The sequence below is a fragment of the Vicugna pacos genome, chromosome 6, assembly GCF_048564905.1.
Source record: "Vicugna pacos chromosome 6, VicPac4, whole genome shotgun sequence".
Taxonomy (NCBI): domain Eukaryota; kingdom Metazoa; phylum Chordata; class Mammalia; order Artiodactyla; family Camelidae; genus Vicugna; species Vicugna pacos.
In genome coordinates, this window is record NC_132992.1 from 9,428,541 (window position 1) to 9,445,584 (window position 17,044).

Genomic DNA, 17,044 nt, shown 5'->3' on the forward strand with positions numbered 1-17,044 from the left:
TGCGCGCACGCGCGGCCTCCGATCGATCCCCTCCCCCCTGGCCCCTCACCTTAATCATTAGCCACCCTCTTTCCAGGCTCCGGGAATCACTGGCCCAGGAAGGAAGACAGCAGAGGTAAGGGGGGAAGAGGATGCGTCGAGAGCCAGTGATTGCGCCTCAGACGTTGGCCTGATAGGCCCCCACAGTCAAGAGCAGCGTCTGTCACCGCCACCAAAACTGTACCAGCGGCAGCGCCTGCTTCGGCCCAGCTGACTGGCCTTGGGTTCAGAATGCCTGACTTGGTCCCACAGCAACTCCTTCCCCGAAGCTGCGGGCGTTTCTATGTTGCGCAGACCAAACACCTCGCCACCGTCGCCGCCACTGAGGCTGGTCTCCGGCCGCCGCCGCCGCCGCCGCCGCCGCCGCCGCCTAACCAATCCCTCCTCTACCGAGCGAGCGCGACACTCCGGGGCTTTACGACAGTTCGCAAAGTGAGAACGCAGGCGACTTCACGCCTCCCTTAACATCTGTTTGTTTCTGCGCTTGCTCAGATTCTTGTTTCTCACTGTCCCGCCCCCTCTTCCCCGGCCCTCCCCCTTTGTACTCGCTTTATCAGTCTGTTGGCGAAGCCGAGCGATGTCATAACGCTCATTATTTTATTTTCCTTGGTGAAATGCGTTCAGTATTTAAACAAAATACTAACTACATCTTGGCTAATTTTTTCATAACTATAAATTACAACTAACCACAGAGTTATTGACTATACTTAGGGTACAATTAAAGAAAACCATCATGGTTTAGTGTCTTTCATAGCAAGTGATACTCGAATCATACTTGCTAATGACAGAGACATCATGGTACGTCAACGTTACGGTGAATTTGCTTCCAGAATCAGATCAAAAGTGGTAATAAATATCCTGGGAGCTAACTGCAGTAACATGCGCCTTCTTAATTATTTCATTAAAAAAAATCAGTAGATAGCAAATGCCTCATTACGTGCGTTAGGTGGATGTAGGGGGAAAGGATGTAGACTTTGAAATCTGTCAGACTTTCTTTCAAATCCCAGTGATGCCAGTTAACAGCTGGCTGATTGATTAGACCTTCGTAAATCTGTTGCCAAAAAAGAAAAAAAATGTCAATTATTAAATTATTACTCAATTAAAAAGAAATAAAATTAAAGCATATCTAAAACAAAAACAAACAACCTCAGTTTCCTCTATAAATTGAGATGACATCATTTACCTCTAAGGGTTCTTGTGACATTAAATAAGACAGTTCATATAATGCTTCGAACTTTACTTACCAATTAAGTGTTCAATAAACATTGATTCCCTCCCTTTGTCATCAGCTTATCTTTCTGAATACCCTTTCTTCGTTCATGTTCTCCATATTGTTCAGTGAAGAAAATATTTTAAAATAATAATATGAAGAAAGGGTAGCAGATTGTGTGGGGAAACTGGAAAAGCATTGGACTGGAGTTTTTCCTCAATCCTCCTATTTTCTCATTCTAAATATAAAATTCTTCCTGGACTATCTTATCTACTGCCAAGGTTTTAATTGTTATCGATTCATGACTTCTCAAAGTCCTGTGTTTCCAGACCTAACCAGAAAGAGCTTCTTCCTAAAGCTCTTGACCTGTGCTCTTCAATAAGGTAGACACTAGCTACATTAACTGTTGAGCATCTAAATGTGGCCAGTACAAATTGAGAAGTGCTGTAAGTGAAATCTATACATCCAATTTCAAAGATACAATACAAAAAATTGAAAAAAAATCTCAATTTTTAATATTGATTACATGTTGAAATAATATTTTGCCTATATTGGGTTAAATCAGTGGTTCTCAAGCAGAGGTGATTTTGTGCCCTTTCCTCCCCCTGGGATATTTAACAATATCTGGAGACACTTTTGTTTGTCATAACTTTAGGGGGAGGGGACTATTGTCATCTACTAACAAGAGGCCAGGGATGCTGTTAAACATCTTATAACTCACAGGATAACCCTATACAAGTAATTCTCTGGCCCAAAATGTTAATAGTACAGTTGAGAAAACCAAGGTTAAGTAAAATACACTCTTAAAAATTAATCTAACCTATTCATTTTACTTTTAAGATGTGACCACTAGAAAATTTTAAGTTACATTTGTAGCTCACACTACACTTTTACTGGACAGCACTGACTGGGATCTAGCTTTTACTGGACAGCACTGACTGGGATCTAGACCCATATGGCTGTTTACTTGATGTGTTATTTACACTTTAATGTCCCACTGGCATCTCTGACACATCATGTCCAAAATAATAAATAAATGTATGTAGACAGTATTTAAACCCCATCCATCTCAGTCTTTCCTGTCTCAGTCAATAGAACCAAGTTATCTAACTAGAAACATAATGGTCATCTTTGATGACTCTCTCTTCCTCACTCTCTACCTCTTATCAATCAAGAAGTTCTTCCAATTCTGCCTCTGAAATATCTTAGATATTAAAATTCAACCCATTCCTCTCTGTAAAATCTGCACCAGTCCAGGTGTTTAGTATATTCATTTGTTTAACAAACATCTAGTACTTACTATGTGTTAGACATTGTGCTGGGCACTGTGAGTACCAGATACATAACCACTGCCTTACCTGAAGTATTCTCCAAAACCCATGAAAGCAAACCCATTATTTACACTATAATGTGGAAGGGGTAGGATGGTATGCTGGGTACTCTGAGAACACAAAGATGAAACACTGTAGTCAAATCAAGAGAAAGTTTAAATTAAATTTTGCAACATGAATGAACACAGTTAAATACAGCAAATAGAAAAGGCATTGCAGGCAGAAATCAGATTGGCACATGCTAAGGTACAGAATCCTCTAGTCGAAATAGCATGAAGCAAATTCTCTGCTACGATCTATTAAATGTGTCATGCAGGGAAACTCAAGAGATGAGAGAAGAAAAGTAGATAGAAATGGATTAAGTAAGGTGGTTTTTGCTAGGATAAGGAGCTGGAACTATAGTTTTACTTAAAATTATGGAAAGCCATTCAGTGAAATCAGTTAAAGGAATAACAATCAGATTTGACTATTCAAGACACATTATGTAAGCAGAGTAGAGAATAGATTGAAGAAAGTCAAGAGTAGAGGGGAAAATACTATGTGGAATTGCAGGTAAAAAGTGATGAGGGTGGTGGAAATGAAAATGAGAAGGAAGAGACAGATAGAAAAGATAAGAAGACTGAATAACTAAGTGGTATAGGAGGTGAAGGAGAAGGAGAGGCTTCCAGATTTATGGTAAATGGTTGGGTGCTGGGTCATTCAAGAAAGAGACACAGGCTTGAAAAACCCAGCTTTGGGGATTTGGGACTTTTAACTGGGGTAGGATGAAGGAGGAGGAAATACTTCTTTATTGGGAAAACTGGGTTTGAGATAGCTAGCATTTACCTAAAGTGGAGATTCCAGTAAGCTGTTGGTTATATGTGTCTGGAGCTCCAGAGAGGTCTGGGTTGAAGATCGAGATTTGGATTCATTAACTTATATGGGATAGCCGAAGCCATAATTTTGATGAAGTTACCCAGAGTATAAGTGAGAGGAGACAGATACCTGGGGAATTCTGATATTTTAAAAGTTGAGGAATGAAAAGGAGTCCCAGAAGGATATGGACAGACCAGAACAAAGTTAAGAAACAGATTACAGGTCAAGTGAGAAGAAAGTTACAACACTGACGTGGGTGATCAAGCATATGAAATGTCTGAGTTTGGCAGTAAGGAGAACTGTAAATAGGAGCAGTTTCAGCAACTGTCCTGCATTTTAGTATGGAGGTTCTCAACTGGAGTTGATTTTGATCCCCAAGGGTTATTTGGCAAAGTCAGGAGATATTTTTGGTTGTCACAACTAGGCAGCTGTTACTGACATCTAGGGGGTTGAAGCCAGCGGTACTGTTAAATACCCTACAACGCATAGGACAGTCCCCCACAACAAAGAGTTATCTGACCCAAAATGCCAATAAGATTCCAACTGAGAAGTCCTTGTTTAGAAAGGACTGAACAGTGTAGTTATGGTCGGCTTCAAGAGCTCTTTGAAAGAAAATGAAGCAAAGTTTGGTGATTTAATGCACTGAGATAGAGGATATGGGGAACTTGTTTAAAATATTGACTATTTCCTCAGATGAAAGTTTTCACAAGAATTAAAAGGACCTAAGAGATGCACTGGTCAGAACACTTAGTGATTCACAACATTTTATTTTCTTACGGACGTACCACGGTATCACTGGAATTTGAAATTAAAAGAAAAATTTTATAGATTGCACAAAATTGGATTTCAGTGGGCTGATTTAGTTCAGGAATACAGGTCCTTATTAAAATCCTATATATGTAATCTGATTTCAGACTGTAAGATTGCAGAAACTGTTCTAGTTTGAAGATTATAATCTTTATTATACATTCAGAGAGACAGAAAAACAGAAAGTGAGGTTATCATTAGGCAGAGCACTTATTTCCTACCATTAAATTGTTTTGAAGTTCATGGAATCATTTTGAAAAGCTGAGGCACTCTTTGGTGGTAGGATAACTTCAAAAGACAGCATAATTTTCATGAATACCTATCATTTTTTTAAGTTTTTCTGATTGTCTTTGGAATGCAACCTTCAAGATATATTTGAATTATCAAGCACTAATACCACGTGTGTGGCTCAATCTTTGAAAATGGAAGTAACAAATTATGGACTAACACGGAGACATAGAATGCCTGGAATTTTGTAGACAAGCATTTGAGACTTCAAGTATCCTGAAATATTTCTGGCTATCTGGCCAAATTCTGGGCATGCTTAAGGCCACGGGGTTCTGTGAAAGCCTATTTTAAAAATACAACTGGAGAAAAATGAAAGAGAAAGCCACCATCCACCTATGGTTATGTAAGCCTAGCGTTACACTGAGGTTTCCGAATTGATTGACAGTTGTTCTCAGAACAGTTTGTTCTGTTAATTACCAGTATTTTTATACACTTGGTCAAAACTGGTCACAGGCTTACTAATGAACTTTTACAACAGTTGTTTTAACTCTTTTTAGAATGCTTTCACAATGTTTTTAAAAAACATAATTTCTAAAGGGCTCACTTCTGTTAGCAATAAAAAAATTTCACAAAATTCTAATCAGTAAAAATACTTATGAGCTCCAGAGTCCCTTAGAGCTCTAACATGTTATGGTTTGCTTCAGACCTAATAAGAGTTATGTGAGCCCTGTGAATATTACAATTTCAAGCATGATTTCCATACTGGTAAATTATTTGCAAATTCAGAACAGGAAGTAAAGATATTTCTATGCACTTGCTTGTTATTTATAGATCATGTAAAGTTTTCCAAAACCATTAAATGTTTCCTTAAACTGTATTAGTATTTGTTTAATTGCCTAACATGTATCTTAACTAAGATTTTGGATTACAGGATTGTAAACAAAGCTTGTGCTTTGTGGAGTTTATAGATTATACTACACATTTAAAATACTGATATATTTGGGGACTATTCAGAAGGAAGGATATACAAGAGAAGGAAATGAAACTGTGTAAAAAAAGATTTTTAAAATATTTAATAACTTGAATCTGAATGCTTTTAATACTCTGCAATTCTGATAAGATTGTAATTATTTTTAACTTTTGATAGAGTATAAATCACTAATACACTATCAGAAATTTGGAAAGGTTAGAGATTTTAATTTCATATCTTTACTTTGAAATTTACTCAAAATTTTTAAGTTGTGAAAGTATAAATAGGTCAAAGTTAATGATGACCAGACTCTGAAAATTTATTTACTCGGATTATAAGGATAAATAAAATCTTTCTACTCTGAAACCTTCGTACACTAATTTAGGATTGAGTTAAGCTAGGAAAGACTGCCACCTACTGAATCAAAATGACTAAAACATCTCAACATTAAGTTCATTTTTCAGAACATCTAAAGTTCTCACATTGGTCTCTCAAAGATATACATTTAAGAGGATCTACATACAGAAAATACTCTGAAAAATATTCGACTAAATATTCCCTGCTAGCAGAATAATAGACTAGCCATCTGTATTTCTCATGCCCGCCATCACCTGACAAACAATAAAGGAATTTAAATGGTACAAACCCAAAACAATAAGCAAATGGGAGCAGGTCATCAGTAAGCAAGTAATTCCACCAAACAGAAGTCAGAGAACTGTTGTAGCAGAGTGGTGAAAAAAAGCTACACCATTAACTATTACCAGAGAGGCTATACCAATTACAGAGCTGATACACCAGAAGCTAGGGACTCATGCCAAAGACAAGGGAGGCCAAGTAAAAAAGGTAGAAATGAAATAGAAACAGACTAATTGTAAGTCTGTACGTGGCATCGTTAAACCTCTCCACGCCTCTCTTCACCATGTAAAGAATATACAGCATCTAGGTTTTAAAGTCCTAGGCTAAAAAGAAAAATGAAAAACAAGCAGATTGAACTAGTTGAGCAGATAAAAAGCAGCTGGTGTGACAGCTTATGCTAAATACTTCAATTTGATTACTAACTGGTCCTACCTGCTCACACCTGCTTGGCAGTGGGTGTCATCCTTTTACACAGACTTCACATTTAGTTTTTATATTACATAATTAAAAAATATTTATTGAAAACAAAGATATGCCAGGTATTTGAGGAAAACATGTAAAGCGAAAGAGACCAAGCTAAACATAAAAAAAAAAAAAACTGCAGAGAGTAGAGATAATTTAACACAAGAAGGGGAAAAATATTTTAGCCTCTCTAATATCCTCAGAAATTTTTAAAAAATGATACTACTTCTTTATAACAGGAAAAGAATGCTATGAAAAAATAAGAAAGAGTGCTTGGAAATTAAAATGATGATTTCTGAAATTAAAATTCATTCATTTGAATGATAAAAGCAAGAAAAATTTTCAGGGTGTAAGATAAAAAGGAAAGGAATGTGAGAGAAAAGGTAAGAATTAAAGAGGACCAATCCTAGAGGTAAAATATCCAACAGAATTTCCAGAAAGGGAGAACAAAGAATATGGAGAAAAGAAAGTATAGAGTTCTAAAATTCTAAAACTGTTTATTCTTTCATCTCACTGGACACTCAGGTTGTTTCTACCTTTTGGCTACTGTGACTAATGCTCTTATGAGCATTCATCAACGAGTATCTGTTTAAGTCCCTGTTTTCAATTCTTTTGGGAGCATATCTAAGAGTGGAATTGATAAGGTCATACCACCATTATGTGATTCGCTTTTTGAGGAACTCGTTTCCTCAAACATTTTGCACAGTGGCCACACAATTTTACATTCCTACCAGCAATACATGAGGGTTCTAATATCTCCACATCCTCTCCAACACTTGTTATTTTCTGTCTTTTTAAAAATTATTATTATAGTCATCCTAGTGGGTGTAAAGTGGCATCTCCTTGGGGGTCACACTGTTTTCTCTTAGTGGTTACTTTAGAAATGCCTTAACAAAGCCATCCTTACTTAATAAAACCTAATACCGATACCTTTATCACCCTCCTGGGGAAGAACTCATAAGTGGTATAACAACACTTACCACATAGACCCCTGCAACATGAACACATATCATCCATGGTTATTTTTGCCATGTAGTATTGTAATTCTACATTATTTAAATGCCACATTATTGTTTTCTGACACCCCTACTTTCACAGTCAATGTGATTTAGATGTATCCTCGTAATTATCATTTTCTTTGGTCTCTATCACTTTCTGCATCTGATTTTCGTGCAAGATTATTTTCTTCCTGCATAATGAACAACTTACAGAACATCCTTTAATGCTTATCTGTTGTTGCTAGTATCTTTTATTTTTCTCAGAAAATGTATCAGTTTTGCCATCTTTATTGAAGTATATGTAGAAGGGTAGTTATTTTCTCATAGCACCTTAAAAATGGCATTTCACTGTCTTCTGAAGCTCTTGTCATTGAAATGTCAGTGTTGAGTTTAACTGCAGCTTCTTCAAAGTTAATCTTTTTTTCCTGGCTATTCTAAGATTTGTCTCTTTGTCTTGACTTACTGAAGTTTCCTTTTTATGTGTTTCATTGAGGATTTATTTTTATTTATTCTGCTGGGGCTTTGTGGGGCTTCTTGTATCAGTGGATTATTGGCAATCATTTCTTCAAAATATTGCCTCAGATCCACTCTTTTTTCTCTTTTTCTTCTGGAACTTTACTTGAGCAGGTTAGGTCCCCACACTGTTTCTAACATGTCTCCTGCCTTTTGTACTGTATTACCTATTTTTAATTAATCCTTGCTTCATTCTGCAGAGTTTCTTCTGAAATTTATTTGTCACCTAATTCACTCTTCATTTGTGACTAAACTACTAATCAAAAATTTGAAAATTTGGTATTAAATTTCACTTCTGGATTTCTTTTTTTCCCTCCTAGTTCTATTATATCATTTTTTATTGTATAAAGTTCCCTGCTAAAAATTTCAAGTTTGATTTTGTCCCTTGAACACAATAATCACAGTTTTTTTTTTAATAGAGTCTGTGCCTGATAATTCCAATCTCTAGAGTCCCTCTGAATCTGTTTCTGCTATTTGTTTTTCCTGCTGGTTCTAATTTGTGGCACCTTGTGTCTCTTGATGTGCCTCTTTGTTTTCAGGACCTGTGCTTAAATTTTATTACAGAAATCATCTGATATCAGTTATTGGCATTAACTTCCCCACAGTTTTTGTTGGCATCTGCCACATGCTCAAGGTGGTCAGCAGGGCAGGACCAAGGTGTGGTTTGCTGCACCTCTACATGACGTGAAGGGAGACCATAATCCACAGCCTTTCTCCCAAGAGTAGACTGTCACGGCCCTAGCCCAGAGTTGCGTCGGGGTCACTATCCTTTTCTTTTTTTTTTTTTTTTAACATTTTTTTATTGAGTTATAGTCCTTTTACAACGTTGTGTCAAATTCTGGTGTAGAGCACAATCTTTCAGTTATACAGGAATGGGTCACCATCCTTGATGAGCTCCATCTACCAGTCTGCATTCCTTCAGCCCAGCAAGGCTTCCATAAGTGCAGCTTAGTCTTTCATTTGCCTTCTTAGGATTGGCATACGTACCTAGGTCATATATATATACATAATATATGTATTCCGGTAATATGCATACTATTTCATTCAATTGGCACCTGAAACTAATGTAATGTTACATATTTATTATACCTCAATTTAAAAAATATGCTCCAAATATGAAAATGAATATACGTATGTACATGCATGACTGGCACATTGTGCTATGCATCAGAGATTGACACATTGTAACTGACTGTACTTCAATTAAAAAAAAAATGCTCCTAAATATGTCTTTGGGCCCCTGACCTCTCCCATATCTTATTTTGTAATTCCTTTGTAATTCCTCACTAAATTATTAGCTGTTTCATTATTTTCTAGCTTTTTTAGTTATATTCAGTGGGAAGGTAGGTACAAATTATCTAGTTTATCATAATTTAAAGCAAAATAACTTGCCTTCAAGTTTCAGTCTTAGAGTTTCCTTTAGTGCTCACTGTATTTCACTCTCTCCCTAAGTAATTTTATATGCTACTTCATGTATATGCTGATATCTCAAAATTTTCTGTCTTTGCCCAGATCTTTCTTCTGAGCATCAGCTATATACGTTCAACTGCCTATTCTACATCTCCACTTGAGTGTCGCACAGGAAGCCCCAAACCCAGGATTTATAGAATTGGATTTGCATCTGCACGTCAATAATTCCAGTCATATATGTATACATATGTATTCCAGTAATATGCGTACTATTTCATTCAATTCCTACATCTTCCATGTAGATTTTAGCACCAAAGTTTTAGTTTATATTTCTCTGATCCCTGGTGAGATTGAATACTTTTCATTTGCTGCTATACCAGACTTATGGAAAGAGAATCTGAGAATATAAGTAATTTTATAAAAGTTGAAATCAGTATTTAAAAAGCCAGGTCTGGGTTTCTGCTTCATGCCATGAGGACATAACAGAGCACCATTGTTCTGCCTCAAACCATTAGGAAATCAGACCAGATATCTGAGACAGTTTTCCAGATACTGGACAACAAGCAGGACAAGTCAGTGATCCTGAGAGAAGGGAAACTAAGAAGGTGAACCCATCAAGTGCCTGATATTGAGAGGTAGAACCCAGACAGATCCCAGTAGTTTTATTAAGTTGAGGGGACAGAGATCCAGGGAGGCCCAGGCAGCTAAAATTTACAGAGCACACAACCAGAGAAGAGGAGGCTGCACACACAGAGAGGGGAAACTCAAGAAATGCAGAGGGGCTCCTTGAGTCTTTGACCAAGTACTGATCTACACATGCATACGAGAAAACTACTAAGGATAGGAAAGGAACCATCACAGAGAGTGCACAAGACATCTCTGGAACTCACATAGGGCTGTTAATACTTGTGTTTTCCATTAGCCAAAGTGGAAAGAAATAGAATAGAAATCAACAGAAATGCAGAAATTACACAGATGATATAATTGGTAGACAAGGAAATTAAAATAACTATTTAAAAAATACACCATTTGATTAAGAAGGTAGAGGAAACACGAGCATAATAAAAAATAAAAGGTAAGAAAGACCCACATCAAATTTCCACAGATGAAAAATACAGTATCTGAGATATAAAATACATTAGATTGGACTACCAGTAAACTTGAAGAAAAAACAATAGAACCTACTTAAAATGAAGCATAGGGGAAAAAAGAACGGGAAAAAATGAACAGAGCATCAACGAGCTGTGAGAAAATACCAAGTAGCCTAATATATGTATATCTGGAGTCCCTGAGGAGATCTGGAGTGGACGAAGTTGAAGAAATGCCAGGATATATTCAAAGTATGGTGAAGAATATGACTTACTGATCGAACAAGTTTAATGGACTCTCAAGCAAAACAACACTAGAGCATATAATAATCAAACTGCTTAAAAACAAAAACAATGTTAAAAAATGTGACAGTGAATATATGTTTGTTCATGTATAATTGAAAAATTGTGCTTTACACTGGAATTTGACACAACATTGTAAAATGACTATAACTCAATAAAAAATGTTAAAAAAAACCAATGATTAAATCTTGAAAGCAAGCAGAGAAAAAGATAAGACATACAGAAGAAAAAGTGCAAGACAGCCACATCTCATTAGAAAAAATGCAAGAATGTGAGTAGGGTGGTATCTTAAAGGCATTAAAGGGGAAGGAAATGCTAACCAAGAATTCTATACTTAGCAAAAATATCTCTCAAAAACTTAGGAAAATAAAGACTTTTGCAGACTTATAAAATCTGAGATAATTTACCATCTTTAAGCTGGAACTATAAGAAATGTTCAAGTAATTCTTCAGGTAAAAGAAAAATGATACAGATAGAAATTTGGATACACAAAATAGATAAAGAACACCATATACAGTAAACATAAAGATTAATATAAAAGACTTTTTTTATTATTTTAAAGATAATTTACTGTCTAAAGCAATAGTTATAACAATATATTTTAGAGTCTGTTATATAGTGAAGGTAATTGCATGACAAAGGATGGGAGAGAAAAAAGTAGAAGTATGCCGTTCTATAATACTTATTCTGTATACGCAGTGTTTCAATATTATTTGAAGGAGACTAAGTTAAATATTTGGACTGTAAACGCTATATAAACCACTAAAAACAAAAATAAAAAGAATAGCTACTAGGCCAATAAAGAAGGTATACTTGAAGCATAAAAAATTCTCAATTAATGCAAAGAAGTCAGAAAAAAGAGAAAAAAGAACAAAGGACAGATGGGACAAATAGAAGAGATACATAGAGAACAAGATGGTGGCTTTAAACTCAAGCATATAATAATCACAATAAATTTAAATGTATATGGTATAAATAATCCATTTAAAAGGCAGAGATTGTCAGAATGGATTAAAAAAAGCAAAACAATTATATGCTGCCTACCAGAACTCTAAAAGACACAGATACGATAAAGGTAAAAGGATGGAAGAAGATATATTATGCTAACTCTAATAAGTTACAATGGCTATATTAGGTAAAGTAGATTTCAGATAAACAAATGTTATCATAGATAAAGTTATTTCATAATGATGAAAGTTTCACATTGATTAACAGACTATAAAAATTCTAAATCTGTATGCATCTAATAAAACAAAGTACATTAATAAAAAACTGATTAAACTTATATGAGAAATGCACAAATTAACAATTAGTGCTAGATATTTTAACACTTTGCTGTTGATAATTGATAAACAAATAAGATTTAAAAAATCAGTAAAGATATGGAAAACCTGAAGAACGGTATCAAAAATCTGAACTACATCCAAGAACAGCATAATACACATTCTTCTCGAGTGTGCATGGTACATTTACCAAGTTTTACCGGTTATATTCTGTGACATAAAACAAGTCCTAAATACGGAAGGATTGAATTCATACAAAGTATTTCTCAACTTAAAGGAAGTGAACTAGAATTCAATAGCAGAAAGATATTTGGAAAATCTTCCCAAAGAATTAAAATTAAACACAACACATAAATAACCAATGGATCAAGGAAGTTCACAAAAGAAACTTTTGAATGTTATGAAATGAATGAAAATAGAACCACAATTACTCAAAATTTATGGGATGCCATCAAAGCTCTGTTTTCAAGGAAATTCATAGCTTCAAATATTTATATTAGGATAGAAAACAGCTTTAATATCAATGACCTAAGCTTCTATCTTAAGAAATTAGAAGAGTGAATTAAATCTAAATCAATCAGGAAGAGCATCATCATCATCATCGTCATCATCATCAAGGCATTTGGGCACCAGCTGGAGGGCCGTGGGGCTCCCACAGGGCCATGGGGCTACTCAGCAGTTGGGCTGGAGGCCTCCATGACTCCTTCATCTCTTGTGGCAATGAGAACTTGTTTAAAGAAATTTTCCTCAAAAATATTTCGTTTGTGTCTCTTTAGACTCCTCTTGAATATGGCAGTTTCTCAAATTTTCCTTGTTTTTCATGATTTTTGACAATTCTAAGGAGTACTGGTTAGAAAAATGTTTAGTATGAAGGTCTTTCCTTAGGATTTCTCTTGACTTCCAATCATCCAGGTTGGAACTCCTAAAGAAGAATACTTCAAAGAAACCCATGAGGGAGGACCATGTGCACTCAAGGCCCTGGGTGACCTTTTCTGTAAAGCACTGACAGATTTGCTGGACACCTCTGAAGTGAGCCAAGGGATCTGTGACCTGAATGTGGAGTTTTCAAGGTCTCTCTGACTGCAGACCTTTCAGCCTGCTGTGTGTACTGGAAGACAACTCTTTTTGCTGAACAGAGTGACCACACAGAAACCATCTTACAGAAAAGTGCTTTACTTGTGGGGCACCATTTGATGTTTCAGCAGACTCGGAGGAATGTGCTGCCTATAGTGTCTGTTTGAGACAAAATGGAGCTCTAGCTGAGATGGATCAGTTACTGGCAGTTGCCCTTTGTGGACCTCGGATGAAAAAGAAGACTTTATACAAAGTGACTTAAGGGAACCTATGACAGTCCATCATGATCTGATGTCATGGAATTGGCTGTGCACTCAAGTCTGTGTGGAATCAATCACAAGACACTCGGCAAGCAAATAACTGAATATAAAAGCAAGACAGAAATGCTTGGAAGTTTAAGCCTAGTTTGACCAAAATAAGAGCAGAAATAATTGGTTGAGTTAACAAAGCAAATGAAAAAGGAAAAGAAGAAAGCAAACCCCCTCACGGATGATTACGTTCCCCGTGCCCCTCCCCACCCCCCCACCCTCTGTAAGAAGTATCTGTTGGGTAGAATGAGTGTAAATGATCCAGATTATGCTGATGCATTTTTGGAGGAGCACACACTGGAATACGAATGCAAACTACTAGAAGAAGAGAAACTGGAGGCACAGAGAGGAGGTGATAAAAAAGAATCAAGTTAATTTGTTACACAGTATGAAGAAGTGTATCTGTGAGGCATCAGCTCTGCTGATAAGCTTCTTTTGGAAAGTTAGACTAATACGGACCAGCAGTTCCATAAAAGTCTGTACAATGTTGAGGTCTATGTACTGTGGTATTATATTTACACAAATGAACTCTACTTTGGAAGGGAAAAATTCTTTGACATTTCAAGTAGAAAAAATAAGAGCAGAAGTCAATGAACTAGAAAACAAAAAAAATAGAAAAAAATCAGTGAAACCTAAAACCAGTTCTATGAGAATATCAGTAACACAGATAAACCAGTAACCAAACCATTCATGGATTAATAAAAGAGAGAAGAAACAAATTGTCAACATCAAGAGTGAGAGAGAGGATATCACTTTAAATTCATACATTGAACTCATTGTTTGAGAACTTCTCTAAAGAACATCTGAGGTCCAGATGGCTCCATTGGTGAATTCTACAAAATATTTAAGGAAGAAATAATCCCAGTTTTACATAAACTCTTATAGAAAACAGAAGAGTGAATATATCTCAACTCATTCTTTGGGACCAGCATCACCCTAAACCAAAACCAAAGATATTAAAAGAAAATTTAGATGAATAAATTTGAGAGCATGAACACAGATGCAAAAATCCTTAACAAAATTTTAGTAAATCAAGTCTGATGATACATAAAAATGGACAATGTATCATGACCAAGTGTGTTTAATCACAGGAATTCGTGGTTGATGTAATAATTAAAAATCAGTCAACGTAATTCATCATATTCTCACCCTAAAAAAGAAAAACTATATGATTATCTCAAATGACTCAGAAAAAATCATTTGACAAAATTAATGGCCACTCATGATAACTCACAGCAAATGAAAAATTGAAAAAAAATTTCCCCAATAGAAAAAAAGCCACCTATAAAAAACCTACAGCTAATATCATACTTAATAGTGAAAGACTAATGCTTTTTCCCCTAAAATAAGGAACAAAGAAAGTCAATGTCACCCTCTGACTCTTCCTCTGGCTTTGCAATTAGAGCTCGTGTTTCCCTCTTCTGTATCGATAAAATTACGTTGATACCCTCTGTTAGAGCGCTTATCACATCTTATTAATTAATCCAACTACCCTCTGTCTCTTACTTTACTGTGACCTTGTAAAGGCTACATCTTTTGTTTTACTCATTTTTGTATGAATGTTAATGAATAATTCAATGAAGATTTGTAAAGGGTTCAAAGAATTATCCAGTTCTGTCATCCTATTTTCCCCTAGAGGAAAGTAAACCCTAGAGAGGTCAAGTAGCTTTCCTATATCCTATAGCAATTTAATTAGTAGTAATAGTCAACTTTTTTTTTCATTTTAGAGGATATTGTCTCCTTGAATTGGTCATTAAGTGAAATGTAGGCATTATTCCCATTATAAATGAGAAAATAATAGCTGAGAAAGTCTAAATTACTTGCCCATGGTCAATATTAAGTGTTTAAGGAATGAGTACACAAAGGCAAGATGTTTCACATTAAAAATATTTTTGTTGCTGTATGAAGAATATTTTCCACTGTTTCATTTTTGGTTTGTGCAGGAAAAACCAGTCTTAACAATAAGATGATGAGCTCAGAGATGCAATCTAAAAATTCGAAATTATGACTTTTAAAATGTGAAATATTCACTAACTCCTTGCTACAAGTGCCACTTTAAATGAACCATCTTTCATTATATTTACTTATGTGTTTAAACATTCCCAGCCCTATTCTCTAACAGTATTTATGAGAGCTTTATACGAACACATGTAATATCAGGTTAGAAACCGAAACACAGTAAGACTTTAGAAAAATAATGACAAATTAAATGAAGATAGGAAAATTTCACCAGAGATATTTATGACAAAGAAATAATACACCATGGAGTCCTGGACAAATTCTTGACATGAGCCACAAATCTAATTTTAGTTTCCTTTCAGCTAAAGCCAACAGGGAAATGCAGTCAGTAACAAGATTCATGAGTATCAATAAGGTAATGTTGTCTCAGAAGCAGAAATTTTCCTTTCATTGAAAGAACTATTGTCATTAAAAAGACACTGTGTGACAGTAGACATCATTCTTAACAACATGCATGGTGAGTCTCATGGAGAGAAGGAAGCTGAGGAGACCTATACCATGGTGAGATCCTTCCACAACTCTTTAAGAAAGGAGGTGAGCCCAGTTAACAGGAAATACATGAGAGGGAGGCTGACAAAGGTCAAAGTGTGGATCTGGTAATAAACTGTTTAATAATTTCTTCCTAGAAAAACCTTCCAGGATGTTTAGGGCTAGGAGGTTTCGCTTTTTCACCAAGGCAAGTTCAGAGCTTTGCTAGAGTGTTCATCTACTGGTAAGATTTCCTACATACCATCCTCTCCTGTCCTGCTGGTATAGCTTATCCAAAATCCAAGAGCTAGGTAAGACAAATACCATGGATTTTAGAACATCCTACTACTAGTCATAAAGAGACCACTTGTTGCATGACATGAATAAGCCCTACTATTCACCAGTACCATCAACATGGGGAAACTCGTGATGTGTGAGAATGATTTCAACAGCTATGTCTTGAGTAGCCTAGGACAAGGTTTTTTTAGAGCATCAGCCATAAAGGAGATGGGAGATACATTAAGCTGTGTGAAGAATTAATGAGTGTCTACTATACTATTTTTCCACTTTCCTCTATGCTTGAAATTTTTCAAAATAAAAAGCTACGGAAAGAAAACACAATGATGTTGAAGATCCTTGGAGATCAATGAAGAAGCAAATGTTACTTCTACAAGAAATTATAAAACAGAAAGTAAACAAAAGTAAATAGATGCAAAATGTACCAATTAGAAATTCCAGAAATAGAAAAGCAATCATAGAAATTTTAAAGAAACCCCCAAATAATCCACTTATGAATGGGCAATATTTTACAAAAGAAGTATATGAATGGCTGGAATAAATATATGGAAAGATACTCAACTTCATTAGCCATTAGGGAAATGCAAATTAAAACTACAATCAGGAGGGAATAGCTCAGCGGTAGAGTGCATGCACAAGGTCCTGGGTTCGATCCCCAGGACCTCTGTTGAAAAAATTAAAAATAAATTAATTAATAAACCTAATTACTTCCTCCCCCAAACAAAAACTTAAAAAAAAAAACTAC

The 17,044-nt window shown here is 35.6% G+C and overlaps 1 protein-coding gene and 1 pseudogene across 14 annotated transcripts in view; one reads left to right on the top strand and one right to left on the bottom strand.

The window, feature by feature from the left end:
• RNF111 (ring finger protein 111) overlaps positions 1-17,044 on the bottom strand; it is a 101,692-nt gene that overhangs the window by 74,499 nt on the left and 10,149 nt on the right. For 2 of the 14 annotated variants that reach the window (XM_006210982.4, XM_072962334.1), the window contains exon 1: positions 50-475. The exons of 7 other annotated variants lie outside the window; for them this stretch is intronic. The gene's annotated coding sequence lies outside the window, so the exon portion shown is untranslated. Of the gene's footprint in view, positions 1-49; positions 476-976; positions 1,091-17,044 lie in introns of those variants that run through there. 5 more of the 14 variants (XM_031672725.2, XM_006210983.4, XM_072962333.1 and 2 more) reach the window with 4 other exon arrangements.
• On the top strand, positions 271-13,617 carry LOC102527772 (putative ribosome-binding factor A, mitochondrial pseudogene; annotated as a pseudogene).